The sequence below is a fragment of the Amblyomma maculatum genome, chromosome 6, assembly GCF_055883805.1.
Source record: "Amblyomma maculatum isolate TAMU_Amacu chromosome 6, ASM5588380v1, whole genome shotgun sequence".
NCBI lineage: Eukaryota > Metazoa > Arthropoda > Arachnida > Ixodida > Ixodidae > Amblyomma > Amblyomma maculatum.
In genome coordinates, this window is record NC_139349.1 from 112847516 (window position 1) to 112875100 (window position 27585).

At 47.7% G+C, this 27585-nt stretch overlaps 1 protein-coding gene across 2 annotated transcripts in view; it reads right to left on the bottom strand.

Moving 5' to 3' along the window:
* LOC146186613 (irregular chiasm C-roughest protein-like) overlaps positions 1-15193 on the bottom strand; it is a 354131-nt gene extending 338938 nt beyond the window's left edge. For both annotated transcript variants that reach the window (XM_084607354.1, XM_084607353.1), the window contains exon 1: positions 14719-15193. The gene's annotated coding sequence lies outside the window, so the exon portion shown is untranslated. The remainder of the gene's footprint in view (positions 1-14718) is intronic.
* Between the last annotated feature and the right edge of the window lie 12392 nt (positions 15194-27585).

Sequence of the window (27585 nt, forward strand, 5' to 3'; positions counted from 1 at the left end):
AATAGCGGTAAGCGCTCTTACTGAGGGCATGACTAGATAATTCGGGCATAATTCATATTTCAACCTGAGGACACAAATGAACCACGTCTGACAAAGGCGTTTCAGTGTACATTTAGCGTATACGTCATCAAGTGAGTTCACGAGATACAAGATGCGCTTCGAATATTGCGTTGTACGTACATTGTTCGCTGCATATAACCGAACGGTCGCAGACGTAACTATAACTATCAAAAAAAAAAAGTTACAAACAAGAATCGAAGAACACTTCTACACGCGCTCGAACGCGTTTCCATGCAACTTGTGTTGATTCTCGAATAACGCAACAGGAAAAAAGCAGCGACACAAAACGGCCAACAAAGTTAATTTAACTTTCCAAAGTTTTGCTCTCTTCAAGTCAACGGCGCTTCACGACGACGTTGGGTCGTTTAAATAGGAGTGCAACTGGGACCGCCACTCAGGAAGAGCTGCTGGCGTAATGCGCGCGTATCTCGACACGGCGGCGCTGACACAAGCCGACATGTCGCATGCATTCCACGCAGAGACATCGCAGAGAGACAGGCAAAGCGTCTGGGCCGCGAACAGCTCATAACGCCGACACGACAGACATACGACACACCGCGGGCCGTCAGGAAACGGCGGTCTTCCCTTCCTCTCAATCTCTTCTTCACCCTGACGAAAAAGCTCGTTGAGGTGCGCGCTCGGCCTGCCTACACTTTACCGAAAGGATTCGCTCGCCTCATTACAGGGACGCTAAAAATGACCACAGCAGAAACTCTGCCGCGTTCCACGGGAAGGCGTATGCGCACTGGACGAACCTAAAACACGCCGTCCCTCTCTCGTTGTGGCCACAGGCGATTATGTTTAACTTGGGATAAAAAGGGTCTTGCGCGGAGCGACGGAGAAAGACAAAGGAGAGCACAACCCACTTCCGCCAGATTTGCGCGCTCTCTCTCCACATGGTCCGGGGCTTCTGCGCGCGTACAGCGCGTACGTGAGGTGCGCGAGCGGGGAGGACGACGTCGCCCGGACGGTCGCGCATCTCCTGTTGCACCACAACGACCTCCGGCAACCCTCACTCCTCTTTTCTCGGGCATGTAAGTGCACCACACACACACAGCAAGCGCCTGGGAACAGTCGTATACGACGACGACGCCCAAGCAGCGGCACCGGCAGAGTGCCCTGCGCGCCAGAGATATCGGTAGCCCGGCGTGGCAGCCAGGCAGGTATACCGGTGCGATAGCGCGTGCCTACAGCTTGCTTGATGCGGATGCGGGTCGCTTCGCACGTTCCGGTTCTGAGTATAGGGGGACAAAGCGGCGAGCCCGCCCGGATCCGTGGGACACGGCGACGACGCGCGGGTCCCCGAAACAGAGCGCTTCTTTGTGCGCACCCCTATGCGGTAGTCGGCCGTTTAAGCGCGTTTTGTGTTGTCCGAAGAATCTAGGCGCTTGCGTGTTTGGGGAGGGGGGCGAGAATAAACAGACAAAACCTGGAGGAGACAGAGAAAGATGTCGCTTGTACACTTGGACCGCTCTAGGCTCAAGATTGCGTCTGCACAGTTTATTCAAGCTGACGCATGTTTGACGTTTTTCTCCCTAACACATTGTTCGACCCTAAGCATTTGTCAAAAAGATAGAAAAGACAATAACACAAAACACTGATGCGACTTCGGCTGAACGCACGCCCTAGCTACTGTACGACGCTTAAAAGGAAATAACCGTTCAGCCAGCAAAGACAAATTCAAGAAGCCTCGCCCACCTCCTGATCACTAATGTTATAATTTCAACCACACTAAAAGAAGCAAAAGTGAAATACAGTCGCGCATTGCGATTTCAGAGGCTGAAGATTTTTGTCTAAGGTGACAAGAAAATTCAACTAGACGGCGAGCCTCAGAGCGCAGTGTTGATTCTGCAATTTAAGATCCCGTTACCCGTACGACAAATAATTTCAGAAAAAACAAAATCAAATCTTTGCATATCAAATTCGATATACAGGAAGAGTACCCGTAGATAGTGTAAGCCACTAACTACGTAGCAGCCTGCGTTACATCTCACGGGCGGCATCAGATGTCAGCTGTAAGTGCACATTTTAAGACACACAAAATGCAAAGAAAGGGCAACCGGCGGCTCCTGGGCGAGTCAGCATCTGCAACACATTTAACTAAAGGCGAAGAAAAAAAAAAAAACACTGCCGCCTCGCTGCGCAACAAAGTGACGACAGGTCGGCTTCAACGCGTAACACAGCTTCGTGGCCTCGTAACAAGCTACGCGACGCCCGCTCGCAGGGAACAGCTGCTAGCCGCTCGGTCGCACTCGCCCACTACGTGCCATTATCACGGACCACTTGCTGGCGCGTTTAGTCAAACCAGGTGTCGGCTGCCGTCGGAACACCTGATCGCGGAAGCCACGCGCGCGCGGCTGTCGTTACACCTGTCGCCACCGTGCCATGTCGCACGCGCGAGAGCTCTCCGGGTGTCGGGCGGGGAAGCCCATCCACTCGACTTCTCCGCCGACGTGTACTAACGGGCGTCCCGGCGTTAACGCTCTCGGCGTTCGCGCTCGAAGCGCCTCAGCTAGCTGGCCGGCCCTGATAAGCGCCGTACAAACGCGCCGGTCACGCCGAAGCGTCACGCCTGTGCGCCGGTGGCCAAATAACGCGCGTGCTCGGGACGGCCGCTTTGGTTACCCCCCTCTCCTTCTCTCTCTGCTATGTGCTACCTGGCAGTGTCGGCGTCGTCGTAGTCTTACGTTGCCAGCGCGAGTCGTTGCACTTGAAAGTCGTGCAAGAGATCAGTGGGCGCTGTCTCCAACATGAATACAATTTCAAGTATACCGCTCGTTTGTTCTGCGTGTAAAAATAGTGCACATATACGCCTAGACATTACTTATCCGCGCTAATACCAAACCTTAACCACACAATGAAGATGACAACTATACAAATTTCAACATTCAAACAATGTTTTCACCTCTCTCTCTCTCTCTCTCTCTCTCTCTCTCTCTCTCTCTCTCTCTGTCAACTCAGTGCTTTCATGGTCAGTTCCCCTGGTCAGTGCTTTCTCGGAAATAACGCTAATACTTCATTGACCCGACAGAACAATGCCCAGTACTACTGTTTAGTAAAGTGCACTACTTAATTAAGTGAGCAGTCGCTTGATTTTACAAAATAATTAAACTGCGAAACGCACTCAGTGCTTAATACTAGAGCAAATAAACAGATTTCTCATCGTCTCTTGCTGTCATGTTCTATAATTGTTCACAGGATATGTCTCGTATACGTATCATGCACCACGTCACATTGCACCACGGCACATCTCATCAACAAATGCTCTCACATGAGATTCTGCGCAACGTTCCCGGCGCGCACAACTCGAAGAGCCCAGGGAAAACACGGCCGCACCGTTTTCGACCGCCGACACCGTGCACCCCACCAAACACACCAGGGCCGTGCGTCTGGTTCCATTCGGCCGGACACTGCAGTGGGATCACGCGGGTCAGAGGAAGCCTTCCCCTGACGCGTGCAGAGAGCGAAGCGACACCGTATTTTTAGTGCGCCGAGCCACGCACCACGGCTCGTCAATACACGACTCTGGTTCAGACATTTTCCGAGAGGGCCCAGAGGTCGCGGCTCGTCCCGCCCATCGCCTATTGGTAAATAAGTCAGACTGATAACGCAAAGAGATCGATTCAGGGTCGAGCATTTAAAGAGGAATCGATGGCCGATCGCTTACCGGGACCGCACCTACCCCCTCATCGTGTGCCTGATCGCCTCACTCTTTACCTCCTATCTGTAAAGGGAAGGCAATGTTTTTGGAGAGGGGGAAGGCATGGAGAGAAGGAACGTGGGGTTAGGTGAGCACGCGTGCCCGCTGTCGCGTCCGAAGCGGTGACAACGACCGCCCTCTATCACACGACGCGGGCGTTCTCCTGGAACGGCACGAACGGAAGGCCTGTAAGAGGAAGGGTGAAAAGCAGGCGGATGAGGGGTGGGAGAAAGGTTCCGTGCGCGCTTTCAGCGCGGTCCATCGAGTCGAAATTAAATCGGAACGCGAAACCGCGATACGCCGCGTCACGGTGTCCGTTCGAGCGCGCTCGCCGGGCCGCCCTCCCCGGTGGCGTTTTTCCGGGGTGCGGTATGCGTGCTTCCAGTGTACTGCTGCAGAGCAGGCACCACGAATTCTCTTTGTATTTCTTCCTTTCGCGCTCGCTTCAATTCCGGCTGCCATTCCGCTATGCGCGCGATGCCTGAACGACGAGAACGCCCTGAAAGACTTCTTGGCAAATAAAACAGTTTTTTTTTTTTAACGAGTTTTCTTATGTGATGCGGACCGTAAATTAACGGCAGCGAACTGATAAAATGTTCAACGACGCTGCCACGATACTTGCAGATAACTACGCGAGGAAGATACCTTGGGCTAAAAAGGGCACTTGTTAAACAGAGATAATAGTTTTAAGAAATTAAACACGAACGAGAGAAGCGGAGACGTAAATTACATCTGCATTAAACGAAACTTAAACAAACCTGAGATATTTAGAGGACTAACTGGATAAATTGGTGCAAAGAGCAACAACAACAAAAAAAGTTTTAGATCACTGCGGCACCCGAGGCTTCCGATTTTGACGTCACGCAGCATAGAATTTGCATACCACGTGATTCCACTTGAACGTCGACATTATCCCCTTGGCTATTTCGACGTCTGACAGAATTAATTTTCTTTTGCCGACTTTTGCAGTGGCGTCACATCGACGTCGGCATAACACTTTTACTCATTCACGTCCACCAAGAAATATGACCGGAAGTTGAGAACTGAAACCGGAACTTGGCTGGTGGCCATTTTAAATCCCTCCTAAACGCTTAATTAGCTCTAATAGTTTAACTGATTAACCTACATCAACCGTTCTGAATTCCGGTACACCTTTCGTGATGCTCTATCCTATGACACATTCGTTTTCCGATATACCAAGTAGCTCTCTTCCTAGATGTAGATCAGTATAGGACACGCCAGAACTACCGTCATACCTCCTTAATGCTTACTTATTAAAAAATGTTTCGGCGAGGAAGCAAAGTGGGAAAACTCATCTTTGTGCCATACTACAGCAGGAAGCGGCTTTGTATGTACGCCCTAGTTATAATATCATAAATACAGAGACACATAAGGCCTACGGCAGCGTGTAGTACTTCTATTCCCCGACCGCTTCCTGATCTCGCTTTCTTTGTTTGTTTTTCATTGGCGAGATAACAAGAAAGGCGGAGAAAGAAATAGAGCAGGTTGGAAAGACCGAAACACTGACTTTGCGGGCAATTGCCTTAGGCTGTTCTGCTGGAGACCCGGGAAGAAGCATTATTCTCTTTCCATGGTTGTCTTTGTGCCTTTTTTTTTTTTATCTTGTCGTTTCTGCTCCATTCGGGCTCGAATAATAAATAACAGCTTTAACAGCTGAACGGCTCGAGCACATTGCGGGGAGGAAAAGCCTCGAAATCGCGGGAAAACGCGGCGAATGCGTTTGACACGTCGGAAAAGGGCTGCCGAAAAATGGAGTCTGGACAAAGGGCGAAGGAAAGAATAAAATGAAAGATACGCGCGCGGCCAAATTTTTGTGCCGCTCAGCGCCAGAAGTGCCAAATAGTAACGGAGGAATGAAAACCGCGCACAATGCTCTTTCTCGTGTGGCTGCGAAGAGGGGAGAGCTTGGTAGAAGGAAAGAAGGAAGGGGGGGGGGGGGGAGGGATATGCGAGAACAAAAAAAAAAAAAAAAAAGAATTCCGTCGCGGTTCAGGTATGGCGTGGTATGCCTCGCCGCCGCGAACCTAGACATGATGCGCACTGACGCCGTCCAACCGCTCTGGCTGTAAAAGGGGTTCCCCCTATTGTTTTAGACGATATGCGCGAGCGGCCTCCGGTTGATTCCTAAGGCGTGCGAGCATATTGTAAACATGAATTAGCTTATAAGGGAGTGAAATTGAGAGACATATACGTGTTCTAGCGCACTGTCCATTGGACCAGGCCCTTCACTAGAAGTCCTGTGGTACATTTTGGCCCATTATGTACACATATTGCTATATTGTTGGCAGCAGAGGCATGCTCCATCTCAAATAAACATTAATTGATGTAACTAGGAATCGCAAAATGCATTTAATCGCAGCACTAGAGCATTGACGTTAAGAAATAGAGGAAGCTGTATCCTCAGTTTTAGTACTGCGAAAGCTTCGCCTGCTTTGATTTGAGAACCTTCTTCCCTTGCCGACCATAGGTATTCCGGATTTTCAGTGATTAAATTGCACCTCATTTCTGGGCTAGGGAAGCATAAACTGCTTCCAGTTAGGAATGCGCTAGAAGACACCATAATAGAAACCAGCCAAAAGACGATAAACAGATAAAAGGGTGCACACAGGATCGTCCTTTGGCTGGTTTCTATTATGAACCAATACCAACTCACCCAGTCGACAGCCTTGCTAGAAGACATGTTGCTCTATTTTTGCTCCCTAGTGGTGTTATTTGTGTTTAGAGCGAACGGAACGCCGACGCTTCTGAAAGTACGCGTTTGAGTATAGGGTAACGTCGAACATCAAAACATCAGTGTCCAATACTGGTGACGGCTTCATGAAAAATTGTCAGGTTGGTTGTGTTAGTTGGCACTATCTCAAACAGAATCACCCGTCACTGAATTGTGCAAAACATTAGACACTTGGTGATTGCGTCACCACCCCACTACATTTTCTTTTCTTTATTTAGGGGCAATAATTCCCACAAGGTGCTGATTCTCATAAACCGCATGAGATGGCGCCCTGTCACTGGTCAGCACGTTCAGTTAAGCGATTGGCCATATATTCATATGCGCAACATCAGTCGCAATTCGAGTGAAATTCAAGTGATACCCACGTCGCCAGCGCCTATAGTATTAGGTTTATTAAGCAAAAGGAGCGAAGGCAGGAACCGAGAAAAGGAGATAAGTTCGCTTTTTATGTAAGGAATTATACCAGAACAACCAGTTGCAGGCGCATAAGAAGAGCGACAGAGAGATAGGCGCCATCCCGTATACTGTCTAAGACCAGGAACAGCGCGCATCCCAGGATTTGTGGGCGTCACACCAACCACGTCGCGCGAATGGCAACAAAGTATAATAGAGTACTCGGAAGGGGCAGTACTTTTTTCCGCCGGTGTATACAGGAAAGCAGCAGCGCAACGCAGGGAAAGCTGGAACAGCACGAAGGAAGGTAGAACAAGGAACAAAAGTAAGCTATAACACAGACGAAGAAGCGAAGATCACGTACGTGCTCTACCGATTCCCAGCCTCGAACGCATTTAACAACCTGTACGGCGGGGGGAGAGGATGAAAGAAGAGCTAGAGGAAAGGGGCGGAGGTACGATAGTGATGGCGACGGAGAGGGGACTGCCATGCGGGACTTGCAAAATTCAAACCACGCACCACCTCGCCTCGCCTGGGAGATCTATACTGACACTCAGCTCTCTAGCAGGCAGGCAGGCAGAAAGAGCGGCTTGGCGATCTCGAGTGCGATCAGGAGGGAATCGCTCGCTCGGTCCTCGTCGCGCTCCCGTCGTCGGTGCTTGAAAGGCGCTGCAGCAGCGGCAGAAGCGAGTCCTTTAGCGACGGCTTTGCACAGTTGCGTCTCGACGCCGGGGTGCCCCCGTCCTGGGGGTAGGATGTAGTAACAGTAAAAGAAAAGCCAAGGAAAAATGAGAAGAGATCGAGGAATGGGAAGGTGAGCGAAGTCCTTGTTTCGGGAGAGAAAACCCTTTCAGGCACCTTATCGTCGACCCCATTTAACGATACACTCGTCGTCCGGCGCTGCTGCTGCCACCGGGCCCTGTGTGTTTTCCGCGTACAGGAAACACACGCCATTACTCCTCTTACGAACGATCGAAATCCTCGGCGCGAAACTCGCTCTACTCTTTTTTTTTTCTCTCTCTCCTTCTTCTCGTCGTCCCCACCTCCTCGCCCAACCACCCAACCCGTTCTCAAGCTCATATAGGGAAGGTGGGCGAAGGCGTCCGCTCTCCATCCCTTCCTCCCCAACCTGCAATCCTTATTTTCCCTTCGGCTCCGCGCGCGAGAAATGGGAAGATGAAATCAGCTCCCGGTGCGGGAACACAAACAGACGTGAACGAGATGGAACCAAGAAACGAAACGGGGCCGCTCTGCTCGCACCCCGTGGAAACGATTCGCGCGCGATTTATGTTCCGATCATTTGTTAAATAAAGGCTGGAACGAAGGGGGATGAAAAGAAAGAACGAAAAACGCGGGGCGAACGAACGCGCGGGCATCGAAGGCCGTGGCGGAGTGCTTGTTAGAAAGGCGCACGCTTAATCATGCGCGCAGACAGCAACGCTTCCTGCTCGCCGGAATCAAAACTTCGCGAATGAGATGCGAGAAGAGCGCGAACTGAAGCGAGGGGATTCTGTTCGGAACAACAACAATTCGTTCGATGCTTCTGTTATGGGCTTTTGACGCCCTCCTGCACGGCGTCTCGCGAGCAGCAAGGTTGCGTGTATTTAAAAAGTCATCCGTTCTTTCTCAGCTCTGCCGTGTTTTGTTTGGAATAATTGCTTTGCCTGTTTTCAAAGGGAAATAACAAGTTCTGACGTCATATGAGTTTAGATAGACACTGCTTGCTACGTGCCAACCCTCGTGCCAAAGTAGGTAGCAGGTAACAGTAGTATATAGGGCAAAAACCGAAATTACTCTACCGTTCATGCAAATAATCAAAGCTCCAGTGAAAGAGCTAGCTCAACTTCGACTTATTGAACCCTTTCACGCAGAGGGTGTAATCGAGTTTGTATCGATCTAGTCTTCTATCCGACGATACCTGTGACCAACGAATTATTCATATCAGTTGAATACAATTGTAGTATAGGCCCTGCGAAGCGGCTATGACGAATCTAACTGCTTGCACTAGCGCCAGTGTCGGCGATACAGCGGGCATCGTTTTCTAGCTTCGCCGCCAGTTTATCTGTAGTAAGAAAACGACTGTCATTCTAGTTCTTTCTGCTGAGTGTCAGCTCATATTTTATGTAGTTCGCCTATTCTGTAGCCAATCATTGACACCCACAGAAGTGCTTAATTAGCTTGCATTTTCAGCGTGTTAGTTAGAGGTCTATATTTTCAGCAGCAGAGCCGAAGAGTCGGCGATGATACGTATATGGTGGAAGGCTGTCCTGATTCATCTCGCGTGGACTAACTGATGCAAATTTTAATTTTTTATTTATGTTTTTGCTGATTTGAGTAACGTACAGTTGGCGCACTGTACTCTCCAACAAATTCCATTTAAAGCCCATGACAGCTTATCTTTCCACCTAGTGTATATTGTTTTCTGTTCAGTTATCGTTATCTTCGTTTAAATATACAAAAATCAATTCCCAAGTGACGCCAGGTATCTCAACGGATCACTAAGTCAACCCCGTTTGGTTCGGCAATCTGCTACTTCTCGCGTGTGAGCACAACATAATTACGAGAGACCCGTTTTTTTTTTTAAACAAGCAATTTTTCGTTCTACAGACGAGGTCCATATGAGGTCATTGCGACATGCAAGCAACGAGCAACACTGAAAGTGTAAAACAAAGCGCGTGCGAACGAACTCTGAAAACGTGGAGACAATTGAGAAACAAAAGACGTCAACGCAATCACCATGCAAGCGACAGAAAAGTAGAGAGGGCGCGAGTAACATCGCGTGCTACAAGTTCACAGGGGCATGACAAACGATGAGCGGAACGACCTAGCAACTTCTCCGGTCGTCAAAACTTGTAAAACGCCGAACTGAACAGCACTCGGCCCGCTTATTCACAAAAAGTGAAAAGAAACCAAAGAAGTTGAAGTACAGTTGATATCAGGAGAGGGACAAAAGTTTTGCCTGCTGAGTTTTCGCAACCTCACAGTATATAGCATTCTGTTTCGCAAGACACTGCTGCCGTGGAGTCATGAGACCCTAATTTTCTTGCTGAACCAGCAGAACGAAAAACCGGCTAGAGAGAAAAAAAGAAAAACTCCGCTGTGAGATTGAAAAAGACTGACCATCGCTTTCTCCTTCTCTATTATCCAATCTTTTTCTGCGAAAGCCGCTCGCGCCAAAATGGCGGAACACACACTGAAGTACACCGCGCGCTAAAGAAAACATGCGCAGTATTGCCAAACCAAACGGGGGGAATCCCACGCGACTGCGCAAGTTTAGAATGTGAAGGCGAGGTATTTTTTTTGTTCGTAAAAATATACACAGCTTCGTACTTAGGCAACGGCACCGTTAATGACGGTAATGGCTAAGCCCAGCGCTCTCTCGCTAGCTATCAAGGAGTATAAGTCTAAAAGAAGTGCAACGCTGCTCTTTGCTTGAGTGCAGTACTCTGAAGCATGTGCAACCTGACGCAACCTGTCTCTCAACATTTGGGACTTATTTGGAAGCTGCTAAATCAACAAGAAACAGCATTCTCAGTCATGAGGGCTCGGCAATCAGTAGAAAATGATGAAGACGCATGCTTACTGAACCGTCGTCTCAGAGCGCCTTAAGCTGATGCATTATTACTCTGCAAGGTACGAGAGGGGATAGGCTGACTTGCTTTTTGATATTCTGCACTTGTGCGCCTTGAGTCGGCTTACGAAATGAAATCGCCGTGAAATATCCTAGCGTAACAGCGCCAAAACATAATCAAAGAAAACATTCATCTCAAACACTAATGTGTAATTTGTGTTAATCAGGTGTTGAAAATACACAGAAATAAAAATATCGGATATAATCGCACAGCTTTAGAAAGGAAGGAGGGGCGCGATAGTGCCGACTTTTGCTTTCAAATGTGAGTCTATCCACTGTTGTGAAAGCGAAGTTCCAGCACTGAGGGAGGAAATGTGCCCTACAGCTGAGGCGAAAAATGCGATTGCGGCCTATCTCATAACTTTCAAACGGCTGCTGCAATATTCTAGAGGGCAGTTAGGACCACAAAAGTGCGATGAGGCGAAAGCCATTCATTATAGCGCGGTGGATCGTAGCCCTCCACTATGGCACCTCTATCTCCCTTTCTTCTTTCTCTCCCACCTTCCTCCCTTCATTTACGGCGTGGTACATGTATCTGCGGAGAATTATGATGGATACTGCGCCTTTGCTATCCTGTAACAATTTGAAATATCGCTGATGCCTGCTGTACTAACGCCTATTATTTTCTATTACTTTTGGGTAGCCTCACCATAATATAAGTACTAACGTCTAGCCCGTTATTTCGAAAGACGGTGCGTGCAGGCCATTTATTTTTTATTATTGCCCAATCTAACAAGCAATGTACTAACGCCCCTAGACATCTGGGTCTGCTTCTGTTTGCTGTGTGGTGTGGCTTTTGGGGAAGCGCCAGATGAAAGGTGCCGCACGGACGCCTGGATCGGATGCCCGTCGGGGTCAGCTTCGTCTATGTATGAATCGCCTGGTGACGTCATGACCAGTCGTGACGGTACATGGCGCGCCCCTTGTCAAACACAACCAGCATTCCATTGAACGCATCGAAGTTCACCGGCATTCTATAATTCGTGTACAGGAAATCAAAGGCGCAGTATCTGTCTCGCAGAATCTCGCTATCCTCACGGTAGACAAGGGGGAATTATGATGAACGTTTCACGATCCGTGACGCAGTTGGTAAAGCGCTCGGCTGGGGGATCCAAGGGATAAGGTTCGATTGCCGGTGGAGACGAGGTTTATTTATTTATTTTTAGCTATCTCCCTCGAACGTGTAACACCCTCTGGCGACAGCTCCTGCTGACAACGATGAGGCATTAAAGGCTTTCGTCTTAATATTCTACATCACCACAAATTCAGTCTTTACCACCGACTCCGCCTGAACTGTGCATATACAAATAGCTTGCGATACCGTTTTGGTCAAATGAACAGTCCGCTTTGTGACAACTGTGGTTCGATTGAAACTGTGCAACATATCCTACTTGAGTGTCCTGCGTACGCTGACGAGCGTGCGTACTACGAACATAGCATGGAAAAGCTCTCCCCAGTACCTTTAACAACGGACATTGTTTTAGGTCCCTTCCCTAGGCAACAGAGACTCACAATGAACTTTTGATTTACGTATTTAAAAGACATTGGACTTTTAGACAAACTTTAAGTTCACCTTGAATGTTACCCTTAGGCATTTTTCACGCTGTGAACTGCTCTATAAGCACATTTATCGGACTATGCATTTCATCATTTCATTTTATACCATTACTTCACGATGCACCTTAGAACGCATTTAATGACCGCATTTTATCTCCCCATTCATTTATTTTAATCTCCTCGCGATTCTTTTTCCATCTTTTCCTCCCCAATTCCCCTTCCTACACAGAGTAAGCATGCCAGCGAAATTTAAACGCCGGCTAAAATATCTGCTCTTTATTAAAAAGTCTCTCTCTCTCTGAATACGACAACGAGAAATACTTTTGGGGGTTCTCAAAAATTCTTACGTTGGTACGGTTAGTTGACTGCTATCTATATACTTTACTGCAAACCAAAGCAGGGGCACCTCTGCAGTCTGTTTGGGTGACTAGAGATTTGGTAACGATCTCAACTGAGAATGCACATCCAAGTAGACAAGCTCAACAAATTTAAAAACATGTTGCCGATACACGATAGCAGGACTTGCGTCAGCGTTCACTGTAAATAATAATTACCACTTAATTCGGTACTGATGCTTTGATGATACTTGTGCTTTGATGATAAGTGGACGCTAAGTGAATGCAAGGTATCTAGCGCTGACCTACCAAAGTCCTCGGAAGAAACACAAAGTAGCTCCCAGAATGTTTCGATTTGTACACTCAAATGTCCGGGCACAACAAAAGAGCGTCATCGCGACCACGCAATGACGGCGCCATCTGGGTCAGTCTTGCAAGGAGTTCATCCGAACCCTTCGCAAATGACCTACCGGCTGTAATAAATGCCCGTGATCAACCATCAGTCGGTGCACGTCTACAGGGTCCCTTGGACCGCACAGGTCAGACACGCGACTTAGGCCAGTGCCGATTCCACTACAAAATACAAGTAAATAAATCAGGTTAAGCCGTGAAAGTACGAACGGGGGCCCCGCTTCGAGACGACGCACATCCCAGCTCGATTACTCGATCCAAGCGCAGAAGGCCTTCAGTTCGCCGTAAGACCATTAGTTGCGGTTTAAATTGACGTACGACATGCTTTGCCGTCGAACGCAGGTGCCTTGCGGTGGTCACCGCATATCGTCGACCTTGGCAGTAATGCTCATTTGTACGTTTTGGCGACGTAATGAACTACAATGACTTCAGTCACCATTAATCTGTATCTTCGCTCTTTGGGTCGCATGAAGTAATGAGTTTCAGTTTATGCATCTATGATGTCACGGCAGTAGGCTCAGTGGACTCCGAATTTCAGAGATGACGTAGACCAAACTCAGCCTAGCACATAAGTATAACTATTACGATACTATCTTTAGCAAGCTCCTTTAAAGGTAGCTTCTTGCTTGTGTGATAATTTAGGTATGCTTTTTTTGCCCAGAACAAAGTATGTGTAAGGAGACGGAAGAAACGCGGGAATAGGTGTGTGGTAACCGTTTTCTCATCAGTATTCTTGAGGTACAGATTTTTTTCTGGTTAAGAAGCGATCAAAAATGAGACCAATCGATTTTGCGGCGTTATTATTGGTTTAGACCCTCGCTATCTTTTTGGGCTGTGGTCATCGGAGAGACGTGCCCCCTTGCCGCGCATGCATTAGTTAGTATTCAATCTCGACGTAGTGCCGTGCTGTATTTGCTTTTTGATCCTGGTTAGAAATAACCTATTAGCGTGACTAGAGGACGAAAGACGACCTCTACCTGAAAGTGTGGGGCAAGCCTTTCATGACACGTAGGACACCGCAGTCAAGAATCGGTACTATTTAGCAATTTTCGCTTGTATAGAATATGACAGGGTTTGGGGAAACAAAATGTTAATAACATAGGAGGAGAAAATGTGTAAGCGCATATGATTTATAACGTAATCCCACATATCAATTAGTGGATCAACTCGCTAAAGACGAGCGTGGCTCGAGCACCTCTATTGGTTGATGCCGCGGAAGTGGACGGCTGGAGGCGAAACCGAATGATGGGTTCATATCATATCGATTAAAAAAATAAAGGGAGAATACGGTCTGTATCACCCTTAGATGCAAAGAAGAGCTACTCTAACTTTCTCAAAACTTCGTAGCCTAAAAGAAAACGTTTGCTTCAAATGAATTACAAAATTTTCAGTAAACTGCGCTGTATATAACTTGCTGTCCCACGAGCCCATTTAAGAGGATTTTAACAGGCAATTTTTTGTTTTTCTTGACTCGATTTAACTTTGGACGTTCTATTCAGTTTAACGACGTGCATTGCAAAACGAGCATGCCGCAAGGCACAAAGTGAGCTTTGGGAGAAAAATAAACAAGTAAACACGAATTGAGCAGCAAGCGGACAGGTAAACGGCAGACGGCAATCGAGGAGGAAACAGCACAATACATCGCCGGCGATGATCAAACGTGCTAGTCGCATGCTGCCGCAACAGGAATTACATCACAAAATATGAGCGCAAGCACCCAAAATAATTTATAGGAATGCAGACACTGGTGCAAACCGGCACGTGCTCGTGTGCTTCCAAGCATAGACAAGCGCGCGCACACTCACACCCACAAACACAAATGGGAGACAACAACGAGGGGGCGGCAACTCCACAGCAGGCGCGACGGACCAAAACTCACCTGGCGTTCGCCGATCCCGAGTAGGTGGGCGGCGAAAAAGCTTTCTCCCAGCGTAGGCTGTACACACGTGAATGCAGTACGCGTCACACTGTCACCGACATGGTTCACGAAGCAATCGTGGAAGCCTCGAGCACAGAACGCGAAAACAAACCGCAGCCGAGGAAAGGGAAGCACGACAACAAAACCGCCGCACCGGACGGTGGATCCTCAGTCAGGTGACGACCGGGCAGCGCACGGGAGGGTAGGTAGGGCCGCACGAGGAATGCCGCGCCGTTCGGCCAACGGGACAGGCGCGTCGCTTTCCAAAAGTTGATCTCGGGAAGAGAAGAGTCGCACAGCAGTGCGGCAGAGGCGATGCAAGTTTCTCTCGCGCACACAACGCACCGTCGACGTGAACCGGGCAAAAGGGCTGGTCTTGCACCCTAACCACACCGGCGGCTGCGGCGGCGGCAGCTGCTTCGAGCCGTGCGGGCTTCCTGGCCGACACTGCGACGCTTCTCCCGAGAGCACGATGCGCGGCCCGAGGGAGAGGGTGAGACGCCGCGCGGTTGCTCGCCTCGCGCACCCCCCTTCGTGCGTTCTCCTCGACTCCTGGCGCCCTCGCGCGACAGCCTTGCCGCAAGGCTGCTGCTGCTGTGCTGGGTTGAGGAGCCACCGCTGTGCTCCCGTCGTTGCGTGGCTGGCATGCTTGCGCGTTCGGAGGCCCCGCGATTTGGCCTGCGTCCCTCCTCACTTCCTTGGCGTGCATTCGGTGCCTCTTTCCCCCATCGCTAGAATCCCTTCTCTGCCATCCTGTCCTGGCAGCGTCATCGTCCTCCTGTCATTTTGCGGCTCGTTCCTCCCCTCGACGCGTGTGAGCGCGCGCCTGGCGCGTTTGGGTCACCGTGCACGTTTTGCCGCGAGGAAATCTGTCGCCCCAGAGACGGCATCTGGCGCGATAAAGACATCACCCTTTTCGCGGAAGAAAAAAACTCCGCTCCTCGAGGCGCTGTTGCATCTTCTGAACAGGGGGAGGAATGTCCGCGTGCCACTCAGGGCCCGCTTTTCTCCCCCTTCGGAAATGCGCGCCTGATGCTCGGAGAGCGATGACGTCGGTGACGACCCATCTCAGACTGTCGTTGCCCTCTTCCCTGCTGTAGTTTACGAAAGGGCCCTTGTGTGCTCAGAGACAAAGGGGCAAAGACTAATGCGTCTGGTGGCTACAAACCGTGACGCTTTCATTCCATTACAGGGGCTTTACCGAAGAAGCAACTTATGTGCCGCAGAACTCGCAAACTTTTCAACCTCCCTCCCAACCAACGAAATCCGCCCAATTTACGGACGGTAGCACTAAGCTGCACTAAATGTTCGCGAAATTAGAGCATTCAACAAGGATAGCGCTTACAGTAAGATGATTTTAGGGCACAATTAAAGTCATTGTACAGATATGTACGATGCCTTTATTTTGTCTTTAACCTATCCGGTCCTTTCTCGCTGTCGCTCACCTGTTTCATTTCCTCTACCTCTCCAACGCTTACCTCCGCCGCCTCAGTACAGGTGTTTCTAGTGATTAGATAGCAGATAAGGGGCTGGCAAACATATTTTTTACTCCCTTTTTGATTATTTTACTATAAAAAAATCTACTTACTACTAATACTACATGGAGCAAAACTAAATGCAAGGTACAACTCGGGCCGGAAATGAATTCGTAAACAATACGGCTGCGCGAATGGTACTTGTATTTTGTTTTTTTAATTTTTGTAGCGAGAGCTAAATTGGCCACAGTCTCACTATTTCGCCGTGCCCGTCCGAAGAACGAAGAAGACAGATAACTCGGTAGAGTAGGGGCGAAAGACAACAGCGAGTTGCTAAGGCAGAAGGTTCGTTCGAACGTTGTGACGGCGGTGTGCCCCGGAGTTGGACCTATAGAGACGATGTCATACCACTAGAAGTCTTCTACACCCGAATGAGAATGGCCAACGTCGAGAGGCAAGGTGTGCTCATACGTGTAGTGATTCCCCTATGGCATAAATAAAGCTGAAACCATAAAGTATTCTACTATGTGTAAAAGCGATGTCTTTACCATCCTGCATGTCTCGTCGTGTCATTGTCTTTTTAGCGCCATGTGGCAAGTGAACCATCACCAACTCGCCCAAGCTTGCATTTTTACTTTCAAGCCGAGCCTATAGCGCAGCCATGCAGATTACTCTCGCGTAACTCCAGGTTTAACCACAACCTAATCTACAGCTAATTTTTTCAGAACTGAATCGAATGCGAATAACGTGCCCAAAAACCAAATCGAAAAGTTTCAAATATTCTTAAGAAACAATCGATCGTACGAACCAGCGAAGAGACGGAGACGATGTGGTGGGGTGCTACGCCGTAAGGAGTAATAGCTATACAGCTCTGAGAACGCTAATACTGGTCTACACTGAGGAATAACAACACCAAGCCAATATTCTAACTCTGTTGTCGTAATACCATGCGGCATACAGGAATATTATCCCTAATTGGCATTCGCCACTTATAAGTCATGCTAGCGTACCAGCTACCGCCACATCAATAGCAAGGGAAGTGCCAGGTTAGAACTATAGGAAGAAGATGGCTACACAGTATTAAGCATAACTGAACAAGGTCTGATGATAAGTCCCCTTGTCGAAAGGTTGGCTTGGCTGGCGAACTGAGGCCCAATATCAACCCTTCCTCGGTTCTCTTTCATAATGGAATGGGCGAGACCTACACTGCCTTCGAGGCTGGGCGCCAAGGTGCAGTTTACTAAACCGTGTAGACAGGAATACATATGTGAGCTTTACGAACGCTGCCGCATTCATGAACTGCGTCGCTATATACGATACAGACTCAACCAGCACCAACCGATCGCGGCCGTGTACCATTCGGCGTCGGAGTCAGTTCTATTTCTGTACTATAGACGTCCAAAGGAAGTGTAGTATGCCATATTCGAAAATAGTGTCATTATAACAAAGCATTTCGGGATAAAATTTGAGAACACATTAGATTACCTTTGAATAATATTGAACATCTACTATTGGAATCTTTCATCAAATCGTATAGGATGACATTTCAAAATTTTGAATATTACCACCCTCCGATAAAAACTTAAGGGACGCTTGAGAGGGAGGTGCAACTTGCATCACGTATTTCAGCGTTACAATTAAAATCCCCATATGGAGACAAAAAAAAAATAAAAACAATGCCTGGGTGTCACGCGTTGTGACAGCTGCCCGGCATCTGCCACGCCGAGGTGCACGGTGAAGCCACCTACTACGATTGGCATGCGACAAAATAGGAAGAGGGAAATCATCATCTCAATTTGTCGGAGAGATAATGAAGAAAGAGGTCGGACAGTAGCTCAACGAGAACAACCTCTAAAAATAACTTTCTAAAAGTGAAATGGGTTAAAGATGACTAATAAAAAATGAAGACTAGAAATGATTCAGAAAATATTATTGTGGGTTAGAATGACTGATGAAAATGAATAGCACGAATGATTCAGCAAAAATTAGTATGTATAAGAATGACTGCAAAAATGAAGAATTCGAGCGACCGTGGAAATTAAAATTACTATGAACGACTCCACAAAAGCAAATATGTCTAAGAAGAGTGCAGAAAAAAATGAAAATGCCTTAGAATGATTCAGAAAAAGAATCAGCAATACTTTTTGGCAGTTTGTTCAGCGAAGTTCAGCAACAACCTTCAATGACCAAAGAAATACAGGCAGCAGCATATAATAAAATATGAAGGGAAATAATAAATAAAAAAGAGACCAATAAATGAAGGAAAAACGTCCAGTGCTATTGCATTCTCATGCATACGCCTCGCCATTTTTATTCAACTTTCCATGTCAGGCAAATGAGGATACTGCAGTTTAATTCCCACAGAAAAAGTCTCACTTTCAATCCTCTTCAGTTTGACCGTGATTTGGACCTTAATTGTAACAAGTCGCAGTAGTGCTAATATACTCGCTTCCTTGAATGTGTAGTATTTGAATATGCCTTCGAGCTGGCAGGTTCGATACCAAGCGGAACGAGAGCACCTTGGTATAGACGAATAATAAAAAAAATATTTTCTTGTCGTTCAGAGCAGGCGTTAGCATTAAAGCACAGATAGAAATGCTGTAAAGGAGACTAGGACACCTCATAGATGGAGGTAGCCGCACTGGGGCATTGTTCAGGTCGTCTGGCTTCTGCACGTTCCGCCGCCCACAGTCACTTCTTCGACCTAAGAATGGCGCATGGTCCTTCTGACTACTTTCAAGGCGTGATGAGCAGCCGTCGTATACCTGCGAAATTTTCTTCCACTGAACTCAGTGTTTAAAGTTCCTAACTGACTGCTTTTGGTGATTTACGTGCTTCCGAGTGTTCAGCCGCTTTATTATGGTAGACAGTGTGCTCAGTGTCCATCGTTTCTTTCACTCCTTTGTGTACCAGTGCCCGTCTCTGGTTTTAGCGACACATTAAGCCGCCTTCTCATCTTTGTGTGTGGATACACAAAGCGGCGGTCGGCGACATAGGCGAACGTTTCTGTGTCCTGACTCATTAAGTAAATGTGCATGGCAACGGCGAGAGCACAATCACCTTCCGAGCCTTTGGAAGTTCTTAACTATTGTAATGAAAAGCGAAGAAAGCAATTTAAACCATGCAGCAATAGCAATTACGCTATAGAACACATGCCCAAGAGGTGGCGGCGACGGCTGAGTGGTCCGAAGCATCGACAGTTGAAACTTCTCTGTTCGCGCCGGCGCTGGTTCGAACCCTTCTTGAGGCGATAGTAGAAGAAATCCCTGTTTCATTTTGGTGCGAAATGTTCGGCGAAAAAATTTCAGAATGGTTCGAAAATGTATGGCTTCATCTTGGCACCCGGTTCGGCTGCATGTTCGGCCTTACAGGATCACATCGATTCTTGGACGAAGTTAACTGAAATGGGAGCTAGAAGTATATCATGCTCACTAAGCATGAAAATGCCGTCTATGAGACGTGTTCCGATATTGCTTCTCTTGTCGAAAAAGCTTAGATGATCGAGACTAACCCAGAATCCTGCATTATTTCGTGCCTCATATACCCCAATGTTGTCATGACACACAAATGAAAGTTTAAATATCAATCTTCGATGAAGAGAGCCAAGATAGCTGTAATTAGCAGTCGGTGCTGAGAAAGAGGAAACGCAATCGGCTGCAGCCATCCATAACTGCTTCTCTCTCGAGAGTATACTGAAGTCTAGCATGTGATGTTAATAGAAGGACGGGTGTAAAAAAAATAAACGGGAGGAAGAGAGACAATCTTGTTAAGAAGGCGCGGGCAGAAGAGATAAGTAAGGCTAATTTATGCAATGTATGCAAAAGTTATTTACACCTCTTTGTAGCTTCTGCGTCACGCTCTAAAAGATCTGTCACATTTCAAGGCAAGTTAATGCATATTGGTTGGGAATGTGACTGCGTCAACAACATTAATTATGACTTCTTTTGAGTCTAAACAACTATATACAATAACGAAATTAAGAATTTGTACCAATTTGAGGCGTATCAGTACCACGGTAACCTTTCTTTTTACTAATTTTCACATCTTTGTATCTCTTCCAAATATTTTCGGCTTTATTTTTTGCCATTTTCAGATTACTGACACGTGTTACTGAGCTCATGACTTCGCCAAAGAATGCGTGCGCACTAGTCCGGTTTCAGTTACAGCTCCTCTGTCCAGCGCGTCGGGCAAAACACCGGCTTCTGCAGTGCCGTGCCTGACAGAAACCGAGCCCAGCGTTACACATCTCTACCTCTCCCCACAAACGCACAGGCTGGGCCTGCCAGCTTTTTTGCTGGCCTGCATTTCGGGGCACACCGGCACCGCATGCACTCACTCACTCACAAAACCACGGTCGGGCTTCTCCAGCGCGCGCCTTCGTGACGTCGGGGATTAAGAGCGGCCAACGTGCGCCCTGGGAATCGGCGGCGAAATGGAGAGAGAGGAGGAAGGGAAGAAGCCCCGTTGAGGCGCGTGCTGGGAGCGTGCGGCTCGCTTCGTTGCGGCGCCGTGGACTCCCGGCGTTTGTTTTGCGACGTTGCGCGGCGCAGCAACCGTGAAATGGAACTGTTTGCAGCCGAGGAGCCCCCGACGCTGGCTGTTTCTTCAATTTGCTCCTCTTCCATCTTGCCATCCTTTAGGAAATTCTTTCTCTTTCTCATCATCCTCGTTGCCGTCGCCGTGCACTTTGCTGTGCTTCCTTGGGCTGCGAAGAAGCACCGTTTGCTTGCCACGGGGCCCCACAAGAAAGCTCCGGGAGCGCTCTTACTGCTCGCCGCTTCTGTGGCGCGGAACGTTAAGAAACCCGTTAGGGCGGGGAAATGAAGAGAAAAGACGGGACTCTGTACACAGAGCCGTCGGCGAACTCCTGGAAAGCAGGAATGGATACAGCTCTAAAGGAAGAGAGAGAGAGAAAGAGAGAAAAAAAGCGCGAAACTGAGTAACAGACACCGTGAAAGACGTAGTGCCGCTTTGCGCTGCCGTTGTATAGGTGCACGGTGTGAAGACTCCTTGCTTGTCGTTTGTTTCTTTTATTGCTTCTTTTGGAATGAAAGGACCAAAACCTTCCCGCCGCATTGATTCAGGAGAAGTCTGCGCAATACTGAAAGCATGAAGCACGTCGAAAACAAAGAACGCCATTGGCTATCGCCACGGGAGCATTGTTATTTTATCTGGCAGAAAGAGCAGCTTCATAAGATATGCATTCAAAACAAGGCTTGCGATGTGATTAAAATAACGCAACGCTTTCGGGCATTTCCTGCGGAAACTGAATTTTCGGCCCTAAAAGAGTGCTGCATTTACGAAATAGGTTGCACAGGGAACAAAATAAAGGAATCGGCTCTCAGCCAACGTTACCCGCATTCTGAGCGTGTCTGGTTGGAATGCAGAAAGCAACCGCAACATTAGCGTAGTCGAACTCGATTACAGTAGAGCAAGGACCGTGTCAGCACATTTGTTTAGCGCTACTATGTTTTTATAGTCAGTTGTATTAAACGGTGCACATTCCTGCGCATATAATCAACCACGGATCAGTGAAAGCATCTATGAACTTCCTTTTGTTTCCAAAATCTCCTACTCAAAGTGACTTTACTACATGAGGCTTGGAAACGACGCAGCAAATGTCAGGCCGAGGCGGCGCACTTTCTAAGGACTTCCTGTGCGTTAGACAGCCAGACAGCGCTATCTTGCAAGCGGGGCATTTGTTTACGCCGCTGACAGCAGACCCCCTCGCCCCATCCCCATTCTTCTTTCAATCATGCATATTTATTTCTTTATTTCTTCTCGATTACTTCCGAATAGACGTGTTTATACCGCACAGACCCGAAGTTGTCCCTTCATTGCTTCCTCGGCGAAGGCGGGTGAAATCAATAAGCCTCGTCTGCGGTTGAATACTGTTGACCCCGTTTTCCGGATTACGGCCAGAAAGAAAACAAAACTCGGAGAGACCGAGGATGACACCGAGTTGGCGGGCTGACAAAGTCGCTGCCGGGCTGACAGAGTCGGGTCGCACGCTTGGTCGTGCTCGCGACAACGCGCCTTCGTACGAGGCAAGGCACGCTTGCATAATGTGTCACCGCTGAAGCGAACGTTTGCGGCCACGCTGATGCGAAGGAGCGGGGAAGCCGGGGAGACGGTACAACAATAATAAATACAAAGTATCAACGACAACGACGCTGATAATAAGCGTGGGTTTGTGCGGGCAGCCTTTCTCCGTGTTTTAGTCCGTCCGTTGCTCGCCTGGAGAGAGCCGGATGCTTTCTCCTATAGCTGCGACATTTGCTGTCTCGGAGAGTGAGTTGAGCGATGAAATATGAGCATAGGTCCCCCCTTTCCCCCTACCCCAAGTGTCCCTGGCAAATTCGACTGGATTGTGTCTATGCTCGCTGCTAGGCTAAATACTGCTTTGTTTACCAGTGTGTAAATTGAATATACAGGTGTTTCATCTAAGGTTTTACCTATTTTTTTAAAATAGGAAAATTAAGTTTTATTGTCGATTATTCTTGTAGCTGTTGTATTAAGAGTAGAGAAAAATCAGGACCCTTAAAGGGTACTAATTAGCTTGTTAATTACCTAAGATTACCTAATTAACTTTTTTATTTATACCAGCTACGAGCTGCTTTCAAATTGCAACAGTGAGCTACCGGTGTGAGAATGCCAAATAGTATTTTAAATGACAAGAAACGCGCATTTCTTAAGGACTGCAGCGCTGGCAATTCTGGCCGCTTTCGACGCACGAAAACGAAACCTAGCAGTCGAGGCGCGCACTTATGCACGCCCATGAATGACGCAGCCGTGACGTCACCGAGAGAAACCAGCCGTCTGGAGGCGGCCGCTGCGCCCGCGAAATACGCGCCTGGAGCAGCGTCATGGTCTGGTAGGATCTTGAGATATCACCAACGCATTGCGGGCGAAGCTTGTCATGGTGCGGGCGTAGCGCTGATGGTATGGGCAAATCAGCCCTCCCTCTTGACTACAAGCTTTGGCTCCCAGAGGGTGAAATAAAAAGAAAAGCAGTACATGCATAGATATCGCACCACTGGATGTGATGACGCAGCGCCAGAAAAGTATATCACGAGCGGCAGCAGCCGCCTTCAGACTGCTTGATTCGCCCGGCGACGTCACGACTGCGTCACTCGTGGGCGCGTACAATTCCGCGCTTCGTCTGCTAGGTTTCGTTTTCGTGCGTCGAAAGTGGCCAGAATTGCCAGCGCTGCAGTCCTTAAGAAATGCGCGTTTCTTGTCGTTTAAAATACTATTTGGCATTCTCACACCGGTAGCTCACTGTTGCAATTTGAAAGTAGCTTCTAGCTGGTATAAAGAAAAAGTTAATTAGTTAATCTTAGTTCTTTATTAAGCTAATTAGTACCATTTAAGACTCCTGATTTTTCTCTACTCTTATACAACAGCTAAAAAAAGAATCGACAATAAAGCTTAATTTTCCTTTTTTTTTTTAAATAGGTAAAATCTTAGATGAAACACCCTGTATATTCATTTCTGCGAGAACTGCACTTTCATGGATGTTTTACTTGAAGAAGAAAGATGATGTAGATATCAGAAAAAATATGGTCCATGCTGACTGACTTGATCAGCGATTCTGCGGAACGTCAATCCAGACGGAACGTGGCGGACGCCCTCCAAGTCAATTCACACAAGTACAGCTGAAAATTAGCCGACAAAATGGATGAATTATCATACACAGTTGAAGGGCGCCCGTCGCATAAGTTGTCACATCGACTTTAACAAAAATAATTACAAGGGCAGTTAGACTAACAAGTATTGAAACTTCATTCGTATTCTCAAGTACACAGATCTTACCAAAAGCGAGTTAGACGTCTTTACCGCTCCAAGCTACAAAAAAGGATATTCTGAAACATTACGTAGACAGTGTTTAGATCTCATGTATGAATGATAGGGATACTTTTCACATTTGGTTTTCTTTCGTGTGGTTCTGTGCATGAACGGTCCTCTAAGCACATTGGCATTGTTGACGTAAGGATAGCATGAAGCTGTTTGTTGGTTTATCGCTGTGTGTTTATAGTCGCTCTGGCTGCCCGAGTAAGTTCATTTTAATGGGTGTAGTGCCAGCATGGTTACTTATGTTTGCGAACACTATTCGCGTATCTATGAACTGCATCATGCAACCCCTATACCCACTGTATATACTCAGTGTTCCCACTCCTCTCATTATTTAATTAATTAATAATTAATTAATTTATTTAATTATTTGAAGTACTTTCCGGGCCCGAAGGCCTCACAGAAAGAAACGTCAAGCCAGACGGAACGCAGAGTAGCACAAAAGAAACAATACAGTGCATAGTTATGCAATGCTGAAATATATGATGGCAGAAATTTTTTGAAATTTTCAGCATCAGTAATGGCAGCGATGGAGGGAGGAAGGTCGTTCCAGTCAACGCTGGCTTTAGGAATAAAAGAATACTGACACATTCTTGTTCTCGAAAATGAAACATCAATATATGATCGGAACAGGGTGAAATGTATGAAGGACTCACAAAAAAGATGGTTTTTTAACAGAGGGTTATGATGACACATTCTGTGGAAACGACGGTATCTAAAACTCTTTCGGCGCGAAGATAGATCCGGTAAGGTCCAGTATGTCCCCCTTTCTGAGACAACAGTATGTGTAAAAAATGAATGAATTAACCCCTGCCGACGCGCCTGGTTTTCACGAACACTGCATTCTGTGGTATTTTTTAGGGCCACGTTGAGTCGAGATAGGAAATACACTCACGGAGGAAGCTTGCAGGTCCCCCTTCGCGAAGGGAATGTATGACTAAGATAATTAACAGACGGTAAGTAGTACGGATGCAGACAGACTGGAAATGAAAAATAAATCCAAGAAAAAAAGAAGGTGACATAGTTATTGACATAGATTCTGTGAAAACAAGGACTGTTATATAATGCTTGAACCCATTTGGTTACGCGCAAGAAAAGATGCCGTGTCGACAACTTTCTTTTCAAGGTACGTCCCTGATGTTTTGGCACCTGCATTTTAGTCCATACCCTACTTCACACATGCATCACATTTGCGCGACAACATATATATGGATGCAATGAAAAAAAAAATAAATAAACGAAGACAAGGGAGCTGAAGCCCGACAGCAAAAATAAAACTAACGGGAACTTCTGCGGAAGCAGATTCATTTGCGATAGCACAATGACTGCCGAGCTATAAAAAGGCAGAAATGTCCCGAACAAGCCCCGATACAAGCTACAAAAAAAAAAAAAAAGAAGAATATTGACAAAACACGGATGAGCCAGAGCGATTCCACCCTTGACATTAGAGGGGAGGTACCCATCTCATACGGGACCCCGAGTTCACGAGTCTCTCGGGTAAGATGGCTCCGGCGCAAAGAGGGCAGGACCTCGCAGACAGAGATTACCGATTAGAAACGCTACCATAGGTTCATGCTCGAGTAAGTCGCAAATTACACCAGCGGGAACATCCCTTCTTCCTCTTCCTCCTCCTACTTCGCCGCTCGCTCGTTCGCTCGCCTCCGCGCCTCTTTCATATATAGAGATGACACGCTTGTATCTATTCGCGCGCGCTCATACGACTGTGCGCAGGTGCTAATTTTATAACAGCGCGCCAACTTCCTCGCCACGGTTCGTCGTAGACGTACAGCACAAACGCGACAGGTGACACGTGAGAGCGATACGGCCCGAGCCTCGCTCTAGGTGCGGGATCGACGGCAGCTACCGGGGGCTAAACCGTGGAGACTAAGCTATTTTAAAAGGCGTGTAGTTCGCCGACCTGCGGCGTACTACGCCTGTCTGCCCGAATTTCGGCGAGCGGATCAGCGAGGAAATGAAAGGGAGAGCTGGAACGAAGAGAGACCTCCCAACTGTCCCGTGCGATGCGCCCTCACGGGTCAGACACCACACGGCTGCCGCCGGCTACTGCGCGTTCATATTTCACTATACATCATATGCGCTCGCGCGCCGCAGACGGTGTCGATTCTAGAGTGCACACGATGTACGTGCTGGCGCGGCTGCTGCATTATGCAGAGACTCGGCGGCGATCTCTGCACACGTAAGCGATGCGGGGCCGATAAAGATGGGCCTCGAATTCATAAACGGCATATATGTTTGTGAGCGAACGAGGCACATGTTTATGTTATGCCGCGCGCTGCCCCAAAGAACATACTTTTTTTCTTCGAATGTTTTTACAGGTTTTGTTTTGCCCTCTGTTTCGTGCGCATTTTGGAGTTGCGATGGTACACTGTGCTGTCGCTCGCTGGAACTTTAATCGACCTGTTTGGGGTACAGGCATCCCGAATGCGAGCAGTGGCTGGCCACCGTCGCGCAGGTGAGCGGTGTCGACCTAGTTCGGGTGGATGTTTTCTGCAGGGTGGTCTGTCCCTTAACGTTAGAGGGAAAGAGCGTCCCCTGTTATGAGCTTCTTACTGATCGGTTATGTGTGTGATTGTGACGTTATACATCGTTACGGGGTTTCCGACACAAACACAGCACTGTCAGCACTACCCGTTCGCGTTCGACACCGAATCGGGCACGCCACTTTTCCTCTCGTTTTGCCCCTGAATGCACTCTCGCTTTCTTTCTCCAGGTTGTAAAAGGCGTAGATAGCGTGACGCTGGGGAATGCACAAAGAACTGGTGGAGTGAGACTGGACGGCAAGAAACTGCCGCTTCCAGGAGCGCTTTGACTCATCAGGTATAGGCACGTCGAGATGTAGATGAGCGGACCTCCGTATACGCAACACGAGGGCCACAAAGTGTGCAGCGGAACCCAGAAGATAAAGGTGGTGCACATCAACATGTCCCTTTTTAAGGCCGGGCAGGATTATGCCACGCATCAAGCATGGAGGCACTGCAAGAGAACTCTGACGGTTCCTGATCACATCCAGGAAATCCTCCTTTCCGATCAGGACCACAATTTCTATACCGACACTCTTGGAAAGGACAGCCGGATGAGCCGCACAGTACTTTTGGCAAGGAATATTTCTTAGTTTTATGGACATCTGATGGGTGTACCCGAACTGATTCTGTCGCTGCAATGTTAAGAAAGCAGAGGTGGTCCCGCAATGCCCCCCCCCCCCCCAAAAAAAAAAAAAAAAAAAAAAAAAACTCTTGATGTCGAAGTTCAAGACAAAGTGCGCATCGTGGATTTTTCCGCAAACATTTTCAGGATATGCATGGTCGCTCAATGTGAAAGGGAATTATCAGTTTAGACAAAAAGACAAATTTATCCACTATTTTCTCTGTTTAAGTCGAAAATGGCTTTCATATACAATTCATATATCATATGCCTATTTAACGACCCTGTAATCTGATTGCATTGCACAAGCAGTGTGCATCGTCTTTCTACTCTTCCA